This window comes from Delphinapterus leucas, chromosome 15 (assembly GCF_059928025.1).
Source record: "Delphinapterus leucas isolate spDelLeu-1000000601 "Yukka" chromosome 15, BTC_Dleu_Yukka2, whole genome shotgun sequence".
Lineage (NCBI taxonomy): Eukaryota > Metazoa > Chordata > Mammalia > Artiodactyla > Monodontidae > Delphinapterus > Delphinapterus leucas.
Genome location: NC_143143.1, coordinates 12,501,241 through 12,521,757, shown reverse-complemented (window position 1 = coordinate 12,521,757; position 20,517 = coordinate 12,501,241). Strand labels below are relative to the sequence as shown.

The 20,517-nt window shown below is 37.8% G+C and overlaps 1 protein-coding gene across 5 annotated transcripts in view; it reads right to left on the bottom strand.

Annotated features, from left to right (window-relative positions):
* AUTS2 (activator of transcription and developmental regulator AUTS2) overlaps nucleotides 1–20,517 on the bottom strand; it is a 1,116,140-nt gene that overhangs the window by 518,386 nt on the left and 577,237 nt on the right. The gene's annotated exons all lie outside the window — the stretch shown is intronic.

The following is a 20,517-nucleotide window of genomic DNA, read 5'->3' as shown; positions in this document are numbered from 1 at the left end:
TTTAAGGAAATTAAGTGCTTATATAAATACTCAAATATAAAAGAAACTGGCCAGAATGAGTGTCAGGTTCACATGATCTAGGAAATATTCAGTATTGAATTAATATACGGTGTTAAAGTTAGCTTAAGCTTGTTGGTTTGATACAGATGTCTTTAGAATCACCAACATTAAGTATAATACTCTTATTGTACCTAGGTTTGCTAGAAATCAAACAAGACCTTATTCCTGTTACAAAGTTTGTCAGCAAGAAAAATAACAATGTGACAGAGCTTTTAAGTAAATAAAATAGAGGTAAATAAAGAGTTTTGGGTAAACTCTATGGGAATAATGCTCTGGGAATGTCTATCTAGAATAATCTCTCCAGATTTTCGTAACTTTAAACTAAGTTCTAAGGTAAGATTGAACTTAATTATTAAGAAAATAAATCTTAAAGGTAAAGTGGTAAAAAACCTGAATTTGGTTCTCAAAGAGGAAGAAGTTTTCTTAAATATTGAACTGCTTTTGGTAACAGATTTTCTTTAAGTGATCTGTATTTGCCATTGATCTTTTATTATCACTGGTTAAAATTTTTTGATATTTTTGACAAACTTCCCAAAGATCAAGTTCTAAGTGGGGTTCATTTGACCTCTGGCTAACTTTGGGGTTTTCCAGAGGGTCCCTGGAACACCTCAAATTATTTGTTTTCTCTCCATCTCAGAAAGAGGAATACTAAACTAATTGGGCTTACTTGGTGTGTTGAATTGTGTGGGAAGTGTTGTCAAATGAGTGGTGATAAAACTTCTTAGATTGTAACATGTGGGTAAATTTTATTAATATAAATATTCTGGAAATTATATGGAACTCCTAAAATTCTGGTATGTCCTGGTAAAATGATATCAGTCATAATTTTGGTAATTATCTTACATTGTTTGTTACAGCCATAATCAAGTTTCTGTTCAATTGCGTTGTAATCCCAGTTGGTTGATGCCAAAGCAAAAAGGCATCCTTTTAATGGTTAGATGACCAATTGCTATCTATAGTTTTACAGTGGCTTTTGAATGACTCTATAGCTATTTTGTGAAGAAGCAGGGAAGAATGATGAAATACTTTATGTGCAAGCATTTGTACCATTATCAGGGAAAATAAGACAAGGAAGGGAATGACAGTGAGGACATGTTGCTTCAAAAAAAACAGATTGCTCTAAGATAAAACAGAAGAAGAACAATAAAAGATGAGAGCCTCTCATGGTAAGAGAGAGGAACACCCTGAATGAAGAGGCCCAGCGGCTCTCCTGGACTTGAGGCACCCAATTCCCCATAGGAACCCCAGGTAAAATTGACAGTGGGGAACGAGCTGATTAACTTTCTGATAGACCTCACCCTGAAGGTTTTCACCAGAATAGCTTGACATCAGAGTCCCACCAGAACACACTCTAAGCCTACAGATGGCACTCGTGAAAACCCCAGGAGAGGAGACAGAGCTCTTTCCCCCAAGGTCTTATAAATTAACCCAAAGACTGCTGTCAGACCTCCCCAGGTGGGGACTCAACACAGAGGAAGCTGCCCCATGGAGGACTGAAAAATGACTTGACTCAAATGCCTCGAACTGCAAGAAACTTCAGATAACCTGCTAGTGTTTGCGTGGACACTTTTTCAGGATGCGTGAAAGCATATCCTATGGACAGAAAATCTCTGAAGTGGTTAAAGTTTTCCTTAGGGAAATTATCCCGATTTGGATTAAGGCATTAAAACTACATTCATCCTGGAGACCACAAGCAACAGGAAAAAACAAAAAAATGAGTCATACTTTTTAAAAAAGCCACTAAAATATGTCATCGGACTAATTTAATTTGGGATAAGGTCTTGCCAGTTGCCCTGCTATGGATCAGTGGCTCCCAGAAGCAGGCTTAAATTAAGCCCCTTTAAAATATTGTATGGCAGGCCACTCCAGGTGTCTGCCTGGGCAGAAGAATCTGTAAATGCTAAAAGACCTAGCAGTTGCCAATTATATTAAAAACTTTGGGCACTGTACCATTCATGAGTTTGCCTCCAACAGGTCTGCCTATCCAACTTAAGTAGATGGTAAATTCTACTGTATATGGAGAAGGGGCAACCAATTTGTTTAATTTTGTCAAAAAAGCACAGGAATTTAGTATATGGATTGGGCACTGGAACCAAAACCCCAAGTTCAATTATGAATTAGACAACAAATTACTAAGAGGTTTCATTGGGTTCAAGTAGTTGTAGATAAAAAAGGACTGACTAAAGATTCTATGGAACATTCATCACCTCTGTTCAGCAGGAAATAGCCAAAGTGGTCTTTGTTCTTTTCCCACAAGATTGTGGAATGGACACTGACAGTGGGGAATTGTAATAGGGAAGAACCTTTTGTGTTCTATTATAAGTTAATCACTAAAGGGATGTTGCCTGTAAGTTATACATAATGGCCCATCTCTGGGAATCCTGTCTCCCAGGTAATGAGCATTAAGATAAATACCTTTTGTTAGCTCACAGGAAACATCCTGACCAAGCCCACCTGTGAATAACTGCAGGGAGGAACAAATTAACGCATCCCCTCTGGAGGCTGATGGGAACCAGGAAGTGTTTGACTTTACTCCCTCCCCTTTTAATATAAAAGAAACCTGAATTCTAACTCAGGCAAGATGGTTCTTTAGGGCATGAGTCCACCATCTTCTTGGTTTGCTGGCTTTCCAAATAAAGTAGCTATTCCTTGCCTCAATAACTCGTCTCTCGATTTATTGGACTATCATGTGGCAAGCAGTATAAGCTTGGACTCAGTACCAAAAGCAGCCAGAAACAGAAAAGTACATATTGTAAAATTTCATTCATATGAAGTTTAAGGATAGAAAAAATTAATCTAAGATGATAGAAGTGGTTAACTCTGGGACAGGCATAGAGATTAGGAAGGGAATCTTAAGGGGTGCTGGACATGTTCTATATCTTAATCTGGGTGGTGATGAGAAGGGTGTTTTCACATGTAATAAAGTATTGAGCTATATACTTGAGATTAGTGTCTTAGCTCATTTGGGCTATATCAGAAAACATCCTAGAGTAAGCGGCTTATAAATGGCAAAAATACATTGTCCACAGTTCTGGAGGCTGGAAGTCCAAGATCAGGGTGCCAACACGGTTGGTTTGTAGTAAGCGCCCTTTTCCGGGTTGCAGACTCCTAGCTTTTCATCATCTCTTCACGGGGCAGAAGGGGCCAGGGAGCTCTGTGGGATCACTTTTATAAAAGCATTAATTCTATTTATAGGAGTTTCATCCTCATGAGCTACCCACCTCCAAAAGGCCTGACCTCCTAATACTGTCACACTGGGTATTAGAATTCCAATGTATTAATAGCCAGGGGGTACAAACATTCAGACAATAGCAATTAGTGTAGTTTGTAGTACCTATGTTTTTAAACAACAACAAAACCCCAAGAGAGCAGAACTTCTGCAGTGGCTGAGTGATGAATCTGTCAAACCCTCAATACAAAAAGAAACAATAAAACTAGACAAAATTGTCAAAAACCTTTTAAGGACACTGAAAATTGACCAAAGGAAGAGAACAAATTGAGATTTCATTCAAGAAAAGTTACTGAACCTTAGTAAGAACAGTGGGAGTCTGTATACTTTAGCTTGGTGCTACTCCCATGCCCAGCCTCTCCCCAGCTCCATGGGGCAGAAGTACTGTCAAGGTGAGCGAGCTGTGAAGATCAAGCCTCTGCTTATTCAGGACCAATTTTATTTGGAGCACAACATGGAAAATTCTATGCCTAGGGTTGTTAAAAACAAAAATGACAAACAAACAAGGAAGGACAACATTTGCAGCTAGCCTGAAATCCCATTACTGATTCAAGTAAGCAACAAACAAGCAGGCCAGTCAGGAAAATTAATAGGGAGATGCATGGAATGAAAGTGGGTCTTTTTTTTTTTTTTTTTTTTTTTTTTTTTTTTGCGGTACGCGGGCCTCTCACTGTTGTGGTCTCTCCCGTTGCGGAGCACAGGCTCCGGACGCGCAGGCTCAGCGGCCATGGCTCACGGGCCCAGCCGCTCCGCAGCACACGGCATCCTCCTGGACCGGGGCACAAACCCGCATCCCCTGCATCGGCAGGCGGACTCCCAACCACTGCGACACCCAAGAAGCCCAAAAGTGGGTCTTGATAACATCCTACTTACCTCTGAAAGTATGGAAGGCTGTTCAGATTCACAAAGCTGTGTACACACTCAGGAGAGACTAGAGAAAGCCCTAGAAAGCTACTTATTCCTGTTGAGCATGAGACCTTACAAACACAGAAAGTAAAATTTAAGACAGACTTGTAAACTGGTTGGACTGTGATTCATTCTCCAAACTATGCATGGAATCTTCAGAAAAAGCTGGAAGCCTTTGTGATTTAGTGGCTCAAGGTGTTCAAACCTCAGACCAGTGTTTGGCTAAACACTAAGGTATTTTGACCCATGGGTGATTCCTAGAAAGCTAGATTTAAATATATAAGTGGGAGGGGTTGGGGGGCAGGAAGACAACAAAGCAGAGTTATCATTGGACATACATTATAGAGGAAATATTCTCCACAGAATTAGTCCAGGTAAAAAACTAAAATTAAAAATTAAAAAAATCCCAGAACCACCACCACCTTAGACGTGTGTGAAGGGCAGGGCAATCTGAATACAGGCTTGCTATGATGTATTACCTAAAATATACAATTTTTAGCGAAAAATTATGAAACATAGAAAGAAAGAAAACTGACCCATACACAAGAAAAAAAGCAGTTAATATAAATTATCACTAAAGGGGGCCCAGATGCTGGACTCAGCAGATAAGGTCTTCAAAGCAACTATTATAAATGTGCTCAAAGACTTAAAGAAAAAATAAGTACTTGAAAAAAGTATGACATCATGATTCACCAAGTAGAGAGTATCGATAAAGAGACAGAAATTACAAAAAGGAACCAAAGCTCATTAGAATAAAAGGAAATGGCAACAGACTGTAACTCAAATTCACATGAAGAAATAATGCTGGTAAAGGTAATCATATAGGTAATTATAGGAGACTATGTCCGTATAGGTTTTATCTTTCCTTAACTAATTTAAAAGAACTGTATAAAACAGTAATTGTAAAATGATATTATAGGTCATATAATATAAACATGTAATATATATATATATATATATATATATATATATAATAATATCAGAAAGGAAGAAGGGAGGTGATGGCGCTGGAGTGGACCAAAGAAATGATAGCAGCAATAACTCAAACATACAGGAAGAAATGAAGAGTAATGGAAATAGTAAGCACGTAGGTTTTTATATATATATAGAATTTTTTCTTCCTTTCAGTCTTAACTTCTTTAAAAAAATATATTGCATAAGGCAATAATTAAAACACTATATTGGGTTTACTAGCATTATAGATATAATACATATGATAATAATAGCACAAAGAAGTGTGACATGGGCCTATATTGAAGCAAAGTTTTTACACATTACTAAATTTAGTGTTAAACTAAAATAGATCATAAGGTATGTTGCATATTTTTTTTAACTTTTTGTTTTATATTGGAGTATACTTGATCAATAATGTGTTAGTTTCAGGTGTACAGCAAAGTGATTCAGTTACACATATGCATGATGATACATATTTTAAATGCTAGGGCAACAATTTGGAAAATTAATTGTGTAGTGAAAACAAACAAAAAATTAAAATGATACACTAAAAACATCTACTTAATACAGCAGATAGTAAAGAATGAACAATGGAAAAAATATCAAAATGGATACATAAATCCAACAATATCCGTGATAACATTAAATATAAATGGATTAAAACCTCAACTAAAAGGAAGAGATTGTTAGACTGGAATTTAAAAAAATGCAAGCACATGGTACCTGTGAGAGGCACACTTTAGATTCAAATACAAATACAAACTGAAAGAAAAATGATTAAAAAAGAAATATAAAGCAAGCAATAAACATAAAAGACCTGGAGAGAGTATACCATCAGACAAAATAAGAGTTTATACCAAAATTTTTACTAGATAGAAAGGGGGTCATTTTACAATGATGAGTCAGTCCATCAAAAAGATATAACATTTATATACATATACACATCCAAAAACAAAGCCCCAGAATACATGGAGCAAAAAAACTGAACAGAACTGGAGGGAGAATCAGACAACAACTCAGTAATAATAGTTGGAGATTTCAATATTTCCCTCCAAATATGGATAGAAGAGCAGGCCGAAAAATCAATAAGGATATAGTTGTTTTAAATACTATCAACAAAATTGACCTAATTGATAGATATAGAACACTCTACCCAAAAAAGCAGAGTACACATTCTTTTCAACAACTTATATACATTAACCAGGATAGATCATATGCTAGGACATAAAATAAGTATCAATAAATTTAAAAGGATCTAAATAGCAAAAAGTCTATTTAGTGTTTTTCTAATTAAATTAGAAATCGAAGCAAGAGAAAATTTGGGAAATCCACAGATATTTTGAAACAAATCAACATAATTATAAATATTCCATTAGTCAGAAAAGGGCTCACACAAAAATTTTAAAATATTTTGAACTGAATGAAAATAAAAACACAATATATCAAAATTTATGGGCTTCCGCTAAAGTAGTGTTATAATTACCTAGGCTAGAAAAAAAAAAGATCAAACCAATAACAGAGGCTTCCACATTAAAAAAAACTAGAGAGTGAAGAGAGAGAGCAGAGTTATGTTCTAATATTGAATTGTGGTGACAGTTACACTGTAAACTTATTAAAACTCATTTAATTATACACTTAACATGGGTAGATTTTATACATTATACTTCAGTAGTGTGGTTTAAAAATAGGTGCATGTAAAAAATGGCTAGAAAGAAATAGGCCAAAAAGTGTCATTATGTTAGAATGGCAGGAGTATAAGTAATTTTTTCCTATATTCTACTTATTTTTATAATAAAAAGAATCATTATACTCATTACAATTAAAAAGAAGCATTAAGTTATCACTTTTTATACACATTGGAGACTGCATTAAGATGTATTAAAGGGGTCTACAGACAGCCATCTAGTTTAACTTACTGCCTGAAGATGAGAATAAAATTAATTCACAAAAAATAAGATTTTTATACAGACTGTTTTTAAATATCCTAATGGGGATAAAAATCCCAGGTAACAACCTGTACCCCAACTCCTTTTAGCTTTACTCATTTAAGAGGCTCCTTTAAGCATCTATTCATTTTAGAAATTTCTTCCTTGTGTCTAATTAATGTCAGTCACCTTTGGCACAATTTAAATTCATTTCAACACAATGGATATTGAGATCTGTGTTCACATTCTAGTTCTACCACTTACAGCATAATGCCACATGTTGGTTCCATCTCTTCATCTGTACAATGGGGGAAAATGATATTGTTGCAAGGACTAAGTGACATAATACATAAAACATGCTTAGAATAGTATCCAGTGCATAGTAAGCATTTCCTAAGCCTTATTAAGAAGAAATAAAGATGGTAAAATTCCTTTCAAGAAAAGAAACGACAGCAGGGTAACTGAACTAAGTTATCCAAGTCTGTGTTTCTTCATGAAAGAAGTTCGGTTATTTGAAGGGAACTGGAAGCAGAAGAAAGGATGTTAAGGAAATAATCTATGACGTATAATTGTTAAAAGGGGTGAAAAAGCCTCTATGGGATTCAGTTCCATGTTGAACAATAGCTTATACTTGTACAAGCAACAGAATAGCTTTTAATAGATGACATAAATGTTCAGCCATGTCATGGATGGATAGACATTAACAGGTTCAATTGAATAAACTGGTTGCTTTGCTTTGATTAGTCCTACTTGAGTTAATTAAAATATTTCCATTTCTTCTAGTTTTCATAGCACTCTGTACAGTTTACGGAAGCTGGAGATGGATTTTTAATACTGTTTACCAACTGTAAGGTTTTGATGGACACCTTAATCATACAATACAACTGCAAAATCTACCACTGGGAGCTATACAAGTCTTGAGCCAAATTGAAAAAAGAAAATACATGAACACAGCCATTTTATTTTGGCATTAAGAAAAAGGAGCAGAAAAAGTTTAAAATACAATAATTTTTATCAGTCAAATAATTTTTCAAGCATGATCTTTCTTAAACTGATATCTTATATGGTAATCAATGTTTTTGATGTGTTGTATGGTTTTTGTTTTGCTACCCCAAAAAATGCTAATTAGTAAACTCACAACTGCATCTAAACCTTTGTATAAATATTAAAGGATCAGTATCTCTCCAAGCCCTTGCAAGCCCTTGTCTCAACTGCCAGCTGCCTTGTAGAATTTCACAGTCTTCAACATCTGAAGAACCAGAACGGACTATGAGCTTTTATATGAGAAAGCTCCTACGACATGGATGGATTCAGTTATCCTTTGGACTGGATAACCACTCTTATAGAATGTTATAGAAGAGATCTGAGCACTGAGCAGAACATTTCTAGATAAATTTTCAGGAAACTTGCAGCCCTGAAATCATGTTAGTTTAGTACTTTGGAGGAGATTTCCTAAATTGATTTTTAAAAACTGTTCTGAGGAAAATGAGAAAGAGAGACAAGACTGACAGACTAAGATACTAAAAAATAAGTGATTGTATTTCTTTCGTTTGCATCTAAACATATTAAATCCAAAGGGAAACAGTGAGTATGGAGATTCTTTAAAAAAATAAAGCTAGAGTTACCATATGATCCTGCAATTCCACTCCTGGGCATAAATCCAGAGAAAACCATAATTCGAAAAGATACATGCACCCCAATGTCCACTGCAGCACTATTTACAATAGCCAAGACATGGAAGCAACCTAAATGTCCATCAACAGACGAATGGATAAAGAAGATGTGGTATGTATACACACACACAAACACACACGTGTGCACGCGCGCACGCAATGGAATAGTACCCAGCCATAAAAAAGAATGAAATAATACCATTTGAGGCAACATGGATGAACCTAGAGATTATCATACTAAGTGAAGTAAGTCAGAGAAGACAAATATGATATCACTTATATGTAGAATCTAGAAACATGTTACAAATGAACTTATTTAAAAAACAGGCTCACAGACATAGAAAACACATTTATGGTTATCAAAGGGAAAAGGTGGGGGTGAGGGATAAATTAGGAGTTTGGGATTAACATATACACACTACTATATATAAAATACATAAACAACAAGGACCTACTGTATAGCACAGGGAACTATAGGCAATATTTTGCAATAACCTATATGGGAAAAGAATCTGAAAAAGAATATATATATATATATCACTTTGCTGTACACCTGAAACTAATACATTATAAATCAACGATACTTCAATTAAAAAAAATAAATTTAAAAAATGTGAGACACTGAAATAAAAAAACAAAAGGAAACACTGCATTTTCCTTTGGAAAAATTCGATACAGTGCTACTCTGGTACTTTGTTAAGTGTTAGGCAAAATTTATTTTAAAAGGAGGGGAACACTGGCATTTTTCACAGAACTAGAACAAAAAATTTCACAATTTGTATGGAAACACAAAAGACCCCAAACAGCCAAAGCAATCTTGAGAAAGAAAAACACAGCTGGAGGAATCAGGCTCCCTGACTTCAGACTATACTACAAAGCTACAGTACAAGACAGTATGGTACTGGCATAAAAACAGAAATATAGATCAATGGAACAGGATAGAAAGCCCAGAGATAAACCCATGCACATATGGTCACCTTATTTTTGATAAAGGAGGCAAGAATATACAATGGAGAAAAGACAGCCTCTTCAATAAGTGGTGCTGGGAAAACTGAACAGCTACATGTAAAAGAATGAAGTTAGAACATTCCCTAACACCATACACAAAAATAAACTCAAAATGGATTAAAGACCTTAATGTAAGGCCAGAAACTATCAAACTCTTAGAGGAAAACATAGGCAGGACACTCCATGACATAAATCACAGCAATATCCTTTTTGACCCACCTCCTAGAGAAAGGGAAATAAAAACAAAAATAAACAAATGGGACCTAATGAAACTTCAAAGCTTTTGCACAGCAAAGGAAACCATAAACAAGACCAAAAGACAACCCTCAGAATGGGAGAAAATATTTGCAAATGAAGCAACTGACAAAGGATTAATCTCCAAAATTTACAAGCAGCTCATGCAGCTCAATATCAAAAAAACAAACAACCCAATCCAAAAATCGGCAGAAGACCTAAATAGATATTTCTCCAAAGAAGATATACAGATGGCCAACAAACACATGAAAGGATGCTCAACATCACTAATCATTAGAGAAATGCAAATCAAAACTACAATGAAGTATCACTTCACACCGGTCAGAATGGCCATCCTCAAAAAGTCTACAAACAATAAATGCTGGAGAGGGTGTGGAGAAAAGGGAACCCTCTTGCACTGTTGGTGGGAATATAAATTGATACAGCCACTATGGAGAACAGTATGGAGGTTCCTTAAAAAACTAAAAATAGAACTACCATATGACCCAGCAATCCCACTACTGGGCATATACCCTGAGAAAACCATAATTCAAAAGGAGTCATGTACCACAATGTTCACTGCAGCTCTATTTACAATAGCCAAGACACGGAAGCAACCTAAGTGTCCATCGACAGATGAATGGATAAAGAAGATGTGGCACATATATACAATGCAATATTACTCAGGCATAAAAAGAACCGAAGTTGAGTTATTTGTAGTAAGGTGGATGGACCCAGAAGTCTTGTCATACAGAGTGAAGTAAGTCAGAAAGAGAAAAACAAATACCGTATGCTAACACATATATATGGAATCTAAAAAAAAAAAAAGGTTATGAAGAACTTAGGGGCAGGATGGGAATAAAGATGCAGACCTACTAGAGAATGGACTTGAGGACATGGGGAGGGGGAAGCGTAAGCTGGGACAAAGTGAGAGAGTGGCATGGACATATATACACCACCAAAGATAAAATCAATAGCTAGTGGGAAGTAGCCGCATAGCACAGGGAGATCAGCTAAGTGCTTTGTGTCCACCTAGAGGGGTGGGATAGGGAGGGTGGGAGGGAGACTCAAGAGGGAGGAGATATGGGGATATATGTATACATATAGCTGATTTACTTTGTTATAAAGCAGAAACTAACACACCATTGTAAAGCAATTATACTCCAATAAAGATGTTAAAGAAAAAGAAAAAATAAAAGAAGGGGAAATTCTCTCTTAAATTCAAGACTTAGTACAGAAGTGGTTTATCAGGGGAAGCTTTAAGTCCTTAAATAAGCTTCTTAAAACAAATTAGTAGAAATGCAGACTTCCAGTTAACAGGGAAGACCAAGTCTTTGTAAAAGCCAAAATACAAGGAATGTAAATGGCTTCTCAAATGACATTAAATGTCGCATACCTTTTTTCCACGTGTCACAAATGCAAATGGAGTTCAATGTTAAATAAGGATGATATATTAACCATGAAAACCAATGATAGTGAAAATTTCCAAAGAAATAAATATTACCATAAAGCACAGCAAAGAACACTCAAACACTTTATAAACTGGTTTGAGGGACTTCCTTGGTGGTCCAGTGGTAAAGAATCCACCTTCCAATGCAGGGGATGTGTGTTCGATCCCTGGTCGGGGAACTAAGATCCCACATGCTGCAGGGCAACTAAGCCTGCACGCCACAACTACTGAGTTCACGTGCCTGAACGAAAGAGCTCACGTGCTGCAAACTACAGAGCCCACGCGCTCTGGAGCCCGCCCACCACAGCTACAAAGCCCGTGTCCTCTGGAGCCCATGCACCACAACTAGAGAGAGAAAACCCACACGCCACAACTAGCGAGAAGCCAGCGCGCCACAATGAAGACCCGACACAGCCAAAAAAATAAATAAATAAAATAAATAAACTGGTTTGAAGATAGATAAATGAGCATATTCCCACTGTCAACAATAAAAGCCAGTTCTCTCGATGTATACTGTACTTGGTTTTCTCTAAACATTTGGGGGCTTTTAAAAGCACAATCTTGAATTGCAAAATTCATGGAGTAATTTCCCAACATTGCAATGCAAGTAAGTGGCTTAATGATTTGAAGCTCATAAAGTTTCTTGAGATCCTTAAATTTAACTCTACCAGTGATTGCCTTCTGCTAAAGAAGGCAGTTTCATGCTTTTAGTCTATGCTGTACTACAGGAAAAATCACATTCTAATCATAAATGTTAAATGTAGTCCTTGAATTCTCTAGTGCTCTCCCTCCCTTACAATAGAAAAACCAATTTTGCATGTTCCTATTGAATGTCTCCACTAATACATTCTACCTACTTCTTAAAAAAACCCCACAAAACTCTTAAGAAAGCAGCTCCACAATCTTTCATCTCTCGAACACTCATTCTTACCTTTGCTATCCCCACTCCCCAACTGATGTTTGAATTGGCAACAAAGTTTGGAATAACATGATTTAGCTACTTTAATCCCCTGCCTCCATTTCCTCTTCTGCAAAATAAGATCATAGCTATCACAAAAACTAATTAAGTAACATGAGATACGTAAAATGTTGGACATAATAGACACTTAAGAAACGTTCATGGGCTTCCTCGGTGGCGCAGTGGTTGAGAGTCTGCCTGCCGATGCAGGGGACGCGGGTTCGTGCCCCGGTCTGGGAGGGTCCCGCATGCTGCGGAGCGGCTGCTCCCGTGAGCCATTGGCCGCTGGGCCTGCGCGTCCGGAGCCTGTGCTCCGAGACGGGAGAGGCCACAACAGTGAGAGCCCCGCGTACCGCAAAAAAAAAAAAAAGAAAAAAAGAAATGTTCACGTGAAAAATTTAATCCACAGGTCATTTAATTTTACAATAATTAAGGATAATATATATGAAATTGAAAAAAGCTGTTGTTTTTGTTAATAGAACATTAGACAGTCTCCCCTCAGAGTATATTTACTCTTAGGGAACTAAACACATTTAGATCCTTCTGCTTCAAAGAATACTACAACCAAGCAGGTAAGGACAAAATATGTGATGACAAAAGGCCCACATGAAATGACAGGTTCTGTATGATTCCATTTATATGAAATTCTGGAATAGAACAGAATCTATGCTGGAAAAAATCAGAACAGTTGTTCCTTTAGGGGTGGGCTGGGGGCAGGGATTGACTGGGAGGGAAACTTCTGGGGTAATGAAAACATATATCATGAGAGGGATTTAGATTACATAGGGATAAGCCTTGTAAAATCTGAGAGAATGTATATTTAATGCTGGTACTCTTTCTTGTATGTAAATTTTACACCAAAAGAAAAATACTATCAGCCAATATAAATTCTGATTATGATATGCATGCTTTAGTATTTATGAGAAAATATCCTGATATCAGAAGTTTACTTCGGAATAAACCAAAAATGAAACACATGGATAGAAATGTGATAAAACAAGTGCAGCAAAATGTTAATGGCAAAATTCAGGTGGTGAGTATTTGGTATTAAATATAAAGTTCTGTAAAACTTTGCTATGTTGTTTAAAATTTTCATGAGATGAAATGAAGGAATGCATGAGGGGGAAAAATGATAGGAGTAACTGACTTATGACTGAGGTTTTCATCATCTCCAGCTACCCCCAACCAAAGGAAGTCATAATGCCCCTGATAGCTTTCTACAGGTTTGGCTGAAATCCCATCATTTCAGCACATCCTTAACTAACCTTGTCAGTCTTAGCAGAGTATCTCTTTCAGCTGAAGTGACCATCTTCTTCCAAACTTACAAAGCAATGGTGGCTTTTCTCACAGAGTGATATTTACCATGTAACACCTAATACTGTGTCTCAGTCCTGTCTACATGTCCTTCCCAGCTTAACTGTAAGCTTCTTCAGGGCAGAGACTTTGCTCTATTTATTTCTGAATATCCCTCAGTACCGAGCACTCTGCCTGGCACAAAGCAGATACTGAAGAATAACTATTGACTCTGCGTGGCATGCAGCAGGCCCAAGAGCAAGGGCTGGAAACTACAGTTTATAAGCCAGATCCAACCCATTGCCAGTCTCTGTGCAGCCCATGAGCTAAATGGTTGAAAAAGCCCCAAAAGAATGATATTTTATGACAAATGAAAACTACAGCAAATTCAAATTTTTGTGTCCATAATAAAGTTTTATTGGAACACTGTCACTTTCATTCATATGTTGTCTGTGACTGTGTTGCACTACAACATCAGAGTTCAGTAGTTGTGACAGAGACTGTATGGCCCACAAAGCCAAAAATATTCGCTATCGGTACCTTTGCAGAAAATGTTTGCCAACCCCTGCGCTAGAGAAATTATTAATTGTTTGCCTTAGAAATATACTTAAGGAAGTGGTTGCTATTTTGAGGCACAACTGGTCTTGAAAAAGAAAAAAAAAGTTACCCAGTTCATCTTTCTTAATTCCTCTTCAAATCCCAAAACAAATGTTACATACAAGTGCTATCCCATGGTGGGAGGAAGGCTTTTACTCAATCATATTTATAAAACCTTTTATTCGGTGTGGTTATCTCTTAAAGGAGAACTTTTCCACATCATATATCTCACTTTTATTGGAGAATGCACTGAGCGACAGTTTTGTGGATTACACAGCATGTTGTTCTGGCTAATTAGCTTACCAGCAATTAAAAATAAAATCATGGCAGAGGGCCACTTGTCAATTTCACCTTGTCACAAATGTGCTTGATGCTCATTGTGTCTTAAATAAAAATGTATCGTTAGCTGGGAGAGAGAGGTATTCCATTGACTTTATTCCATCATTTGGTGTAATTATTCCTGACAATTTGCCCATCAAATTTTCATCCAGAAGGAGAAAAATACTACTTTGTGTTCTCATGATCACAAGTCTAACTGAGCGGAAAACAAATCTGTTATAAATACGAGAAAAAGAGACAAGCTACTGTTTTACTCTGTTAAAAATAATATCATATGAAGAACAAAATGACAAGAAAATATGGCAGCAAATAGTACTCTAAATCTTAGCACTATTTTTTTTCTTGACTATGAAGACTTTTTCCACAAAAAGTCAAGATGATTTTATGTGACGGTGATAAATTGCAGGTACACACTGTTTTCCCATTTTGGGAAAAGAGTAGAGTCTGGGCGATGTCAGCTGGCTATCAGAGGGTTTTAGCAGAAGCGTGGGGCAGAGGCACAACCCGCCCACCACCACCCATCTACTGAGAATGAAGAAAGTATGGGCCGTGTTGCAATTTCGGCTGACAAGAAGCATTAGCCTTATCGCACACTGTGTGAATTAGGTAATGATTTAATTAGTGCCAGTCTGAATGGTCATATAATGTTGTAATTAGAAGGCTGAAACAAAAATAATTGACAGAGGTGGGGCTGGAGCTTGGTGGAAAATTAACACAACGAATGGAACACAGGAAGTGGAAACGTGTGCCTCGGTGGCCAATCACAGACCTTGAGGGCAGGGACCACGGCTTACTCTAGTGTGCACACTTCAGCCATCTTACTGTGGCTCCAGCAAATTAGGCATTCTTTTTTTTTTTCTTTTTATTGCATTACAGGGAAGTCAGGAATACTGGGCTCTAAATCTTTCCTTTCTCCTTTAGCCAAAGGTTAGGCAAATTATTCTACTTTTCCACAGTTCACCTTATTTCTAAGGTGGAAGAAAAAGTAAAATGCCACCTGCTTCAAAGCATTAAGTTAGGAATGATGTGGTTCTCAACAATGAACTGCCTCATGGCCACGCTTGGTGGATGAATATACAGAGGAGCTGGGGATGGTCTATGAGACTGGATCACAAGAGCCTACAAGTTAGCTGCTCTGTAACTTAACTAGCAGTTGCCTTGTTTTCTTGTAGACACGAGATCATGGAGTAATGCATGCATCTGCAGGACTACACACCATCTTGCTGTTTCTTTCTATTTTCTCATTTTTCTCTGGGTTTAACCCTTTAAAAGCACAAAGTTTGCTTCAACCCATCTATATACGTTAGGGTTCAGGTGAGAAAACACAGACCACTTGAGAAATTTTAGGCAGGAAGGGGTTTAATACAGAGAATCAGTTACTTAACAAAAATCACTGGGGTAGGGCTGAAGGATGGCCTTTCCTCTACTGCAAACAGGAAGCCTAAGTTTAGGAATACACTGGCAAAGCTGCAATTCAGGATGGAGAAGTCACAGAACAATTGCCTTTAACATCCAGTAATTGAGCCCTGAAACACCGGTGCAGAAGAATCATACTTCTCCATAACCTGTCTTTGCACACGAAAACAGCTAAAGCCAAAGAGGAGTGGCCTCTACCTCATTTCTACCTTCCAAACCTTGAGCAAGTATGGTTAATTCACACTCAGAATCCTAGCTGTAAGGGGACCTAGGAAATAAAGTTTATAGTTTTCTGGTCTCTACAGCTAAGAAAGGGCAACTAGATTGGGTAGGAATGAAGAGTGGGGTGCCACTCAAGACTACCGCACTATAACTGCCTGTCAAACTTCTCAGTTAATTTTTCCTCTTTTCTCTTCAGCTGCTTCCAACTAACTGGGCTCTACATGTATATCTCAAATTTCTCCCACCTAGCTGGTCTGAGCCACATTCTTTTTCTCCCGACACCCAATTTGAGAGTAAGTGCATATTCATGGAAGGTCCTATGTTATGTGAGCACCAGTGACAGGAATGATGGGAACATCTGTGAATGCTGACAAGACAGGACCAAAGATAGCATACAGCAAACCAATATTCTAGACCAACCTCTTTTCTCTGTGGTTTCATTCTAGAAAGTGGAGATAACATTCTTCCTTGCTAATAAAAGTTGGAGACTGACAAGTAAAACTTTGGAATAATTAGTCCAAATAGCGGTAGTGGCCAGAAAAAGAAACCCCCCCCCCAAAAAAAGCCTATCAAATATAAAAGATGCTCAAGGATATGTAATTGAAGACACATAGCTAAAAAGTAGTATCAACACCATGAAAAACAATGTTTTAAATACAGTGCACTGCATCTTATAGAGCAAGGAGGATAAGAAAAGAAGCAAGGGGAGTATCAAGACTAGTAGAGAATATGGTAGACTGTGCCAATAAAGAATACAGAGGAAATTTGAAATATTTACAAAAAATCAAGGCTAGATTCCCTTCCTCAGATACACACCTTGTCCCACAAGCCTGTGTGTGAAACGCAGGTCCTGGATGAATGTGAGGTACACAGTTACCTCTGCAGTTCAGAGCTTTCCCCCAGTACCTGGGGCTCTAACACAGTTCAGAGTCCCAGACCAACAGACTAACCTGGACAAGATAATAAGAATTCATGTTAACTGAAAGATGCAAGCAGCAAGTGATACACAACCAGGAAGGGTAACAGAGGTGATGGCCAATGGAAAGTGACCATCTAGTCAAACACTATCCTTCTAAAGCTCACTGTGGTTGTCTTAGCGCAGCTTCCCCCACAAGCAGACCCCGAGACAAGTATTAAGACGTTTATTTGGGAGGGAATGTGAACAGCAGCAGGAGAATGGAGAAGTGAGACGAGGATAGAAGTTGGGGATAGAGGATGTATAATGAAGCCACCGTGGGCAGCTGGAAGTTAATACCACTGGGGAGACTGTAGAGGCCAGTGAGGTATGCATACCTCAGAGTTATCCCACTTAAGGGGCAAGGGAGCTGGGGCGTTTATACAGCAACTCTCATTAGGCACTGACAGAGGGTTGTTCAGGTAGGAGTTAATTCCCTTGTACTTCCTGCCCAGAATTCAATGACCTGAGAAAACCCCACAGATGAATAAATACGGGGCTGGCACGTGGAAACAGGGCTACTGGCACTAAAGCGGAAGAACAAGGGGGCTGTGGGTGGGGCAGCAGAAACATTAGCTCAGGTTGAATTACTTAAAATCAAATCAAGCAAACGCTAACCAAGTAGTAGGGTTGAGCCTTCAAGCCAGTCTTACACCCTTCAGAATCCACATTTCTTCCCAACATTCTATCCAGCTTAAACATAAGATGCAATCTGCATATACTAGAAATTTGGAACTGGAAGGAGAATACCCAGTTTGAGGTATGGGAAGGACTGAACAGTTGCAATAAGGTAGGAATGGAGCCATTAAAATGCTACAGAGTAGAAAAATTCACAGAGATAAAACACAGCTCTAACATTCAGGGACAGAAGTGCTAAAGAACTGGGCTAGGACGTAAGGATTCTGATTCTGAAATTACTTATTTTTCAATCTGACAAACTCTCTATGGGTCACCTTGGGAGTTGTTATGCTTAGTTCTCAGCAGATACAATCAAAAGAGAGAAAAAGAAAGTATGATTTAAGTCAAATTCTTTTGTTCAACTGCAACAGAATATATTCTGTATAAAAAGATTCTAAGGCCACTACCTCTTATGAGTTTCTGATCTCTGACCTTGATGCTCAGATAACAATAATGAGATAGGTACAAAAACAATTTTATCACCTTCTACATGAAAAATTACTATCATTTGTACAACTGCTCAAGCCGGAAACCGAGGTGTCATCCTTTTTTTTTCTTCATCCTGTTTATTGGAGTATAATTGCTTTAAAATGTTGTGTTAGTTTCTGCTGTATAATAAAGTGAATCAGCCATATGCATACATATATCCCCATATCCCCTCCCTCTTGAGCCTCCCTCCCACCCTCCCTATCCCGCCCCTCTAAGTCGTCACAAAGCACCAAGCTGATCTCCTTGCGCTATGCGGCAGCTTCCCACTAGTCATCTATTTTACATTTGGTAGTGTATATATGTCAATGCTACTCTCTCACTTCGTCCCAGCTTACCCTTTCCCCCCATGTCCTCAAGTCCGTTCTCTACGTCTGCGTCTTTATTCCTACCCTGCCACTAGGTTCATCAGTATTGTTTTTTTAGATTCCATATATGTGCGTTAGCATCCGGTATTTGTTTGTCTCTTTCTGACTTACTTCACTCTGTATGACAGACTCTAGGTCCATCCACGAGGTGTCATCCTTGATGCTTCCCTTTTTCTCAAGTTCAATCGATCACAAGCCTTGTGTCACCCATAAAGAACTCTGAAATTAATCCACTTCTCACTAACTCCACTGCCACCACCACTGTCCACCAGGTTATCACCATTTCTCAACTGTCCTGCAAATCCTAACGTCTCTCCAGCCATTCTGCCCAACATTTTCCAAATCACACAGAGATGTTTTTCCAAATACAAACAATTGTGTTTGAGTCAGTCCCTGCCTAAAATTCTTCACTTCTCACTGCCCTTAGAATAAAATCTGACATTCACTTTTGATGTTTTATTGCCCTGCTAACATCATGGTTCTCTGCTCCCTGCCTTCTCCAGGACTCAAACCAAGTCATCTTCTGCATAGCCACAGGGACTTTCTACACAATGTTCCTCCATGCCCTTCTCTTTACCTAGCTAAATCCCAGCGATGCTTCACATCTCAGCTTAAGTAATATTGCCTTGGGAGGGAGCTTTCCAAACGTCCAGACAACGTGGGATCTCACGGTCATGCTCTTTCAGACACCCCTGAATCTCTCATATAACTCTGCCTTTGTGTAGCTAGTATTTGTAAAATGACTCTTCCCAGTCTAGAATGTCATCTCCATAAGGGAAGAGATCATATTGGTTTTGGTTGTCATCAGATCACCAGTGCCTCCCATCGTACCTATCACATACCACGTGTCTAATAAATTTAGCTGACTCACTGGCCAATATCTAGAAGACTAGGACCAAGGGTACCTCCTTTAGCTAATGACAGATGATGGCAAAGAATTGAAGTTACTATATGAGAACTTCCTGTTAAACGTACAAGCAGAAACTTTTCTAACTAAAAGGGCTCACATGATAAGCAGGAGCAAACTGAAAGTAAATGGATACTAAGAACTTGGACAGCTATACCAACAACACTATCATTTAGAGGTGATCCACAAAATTTGGAGTTAGTAGCCTTGGAAACTTTTGGGTATCACCTAAAAAGCTAAATAAATTTGTATCTTTAGAGTTCAGACTATGATTTAAATGATAATCTAAATGGAAGTAATTTTAATACCACATTAGACCTTTCTCAAAAACCATCATGTAGCTGAATTCTAGAAAACCATTACTGCTTGTACACATTAAGCCAAAGGGATAGATCCAAAGTATCAGAGTGACCACTCCAGAAACCTTCTACAGAACTGTGTCTGGGAAAACCATGAATTTTCACAAAGGTACTAGTGACATGCTACACATAATTTTTACACATTAGCTGACTGCTGGCTGTCGGGGAGTATGTATTATTCAAACAGGGTGCACATTCAGTAATGGAAAGGGTGAGGGGAGATGCTGCCTTTAATTTTAATGTGCCTGACATACTGGAAAAAATTATTGGCATCTGTGTGTGTATGACTGAGTGTTTTGTGGAACATGTGTTATATGCAACACTGTTTATTATCAGTAAATGAAGCCAAAAGCTAAGTTGAAAATGAATGCTAAATTAAAAATTATATAAAACGGAGTGAAATGATTTAATTAACAGATTATAAGTGAAATGTTGCAGCGCAAGAATGAGCTTGGGAGAAAAGAGAAGGAAAAAAATGTGCAAGGGTGGAAACCTGTCTT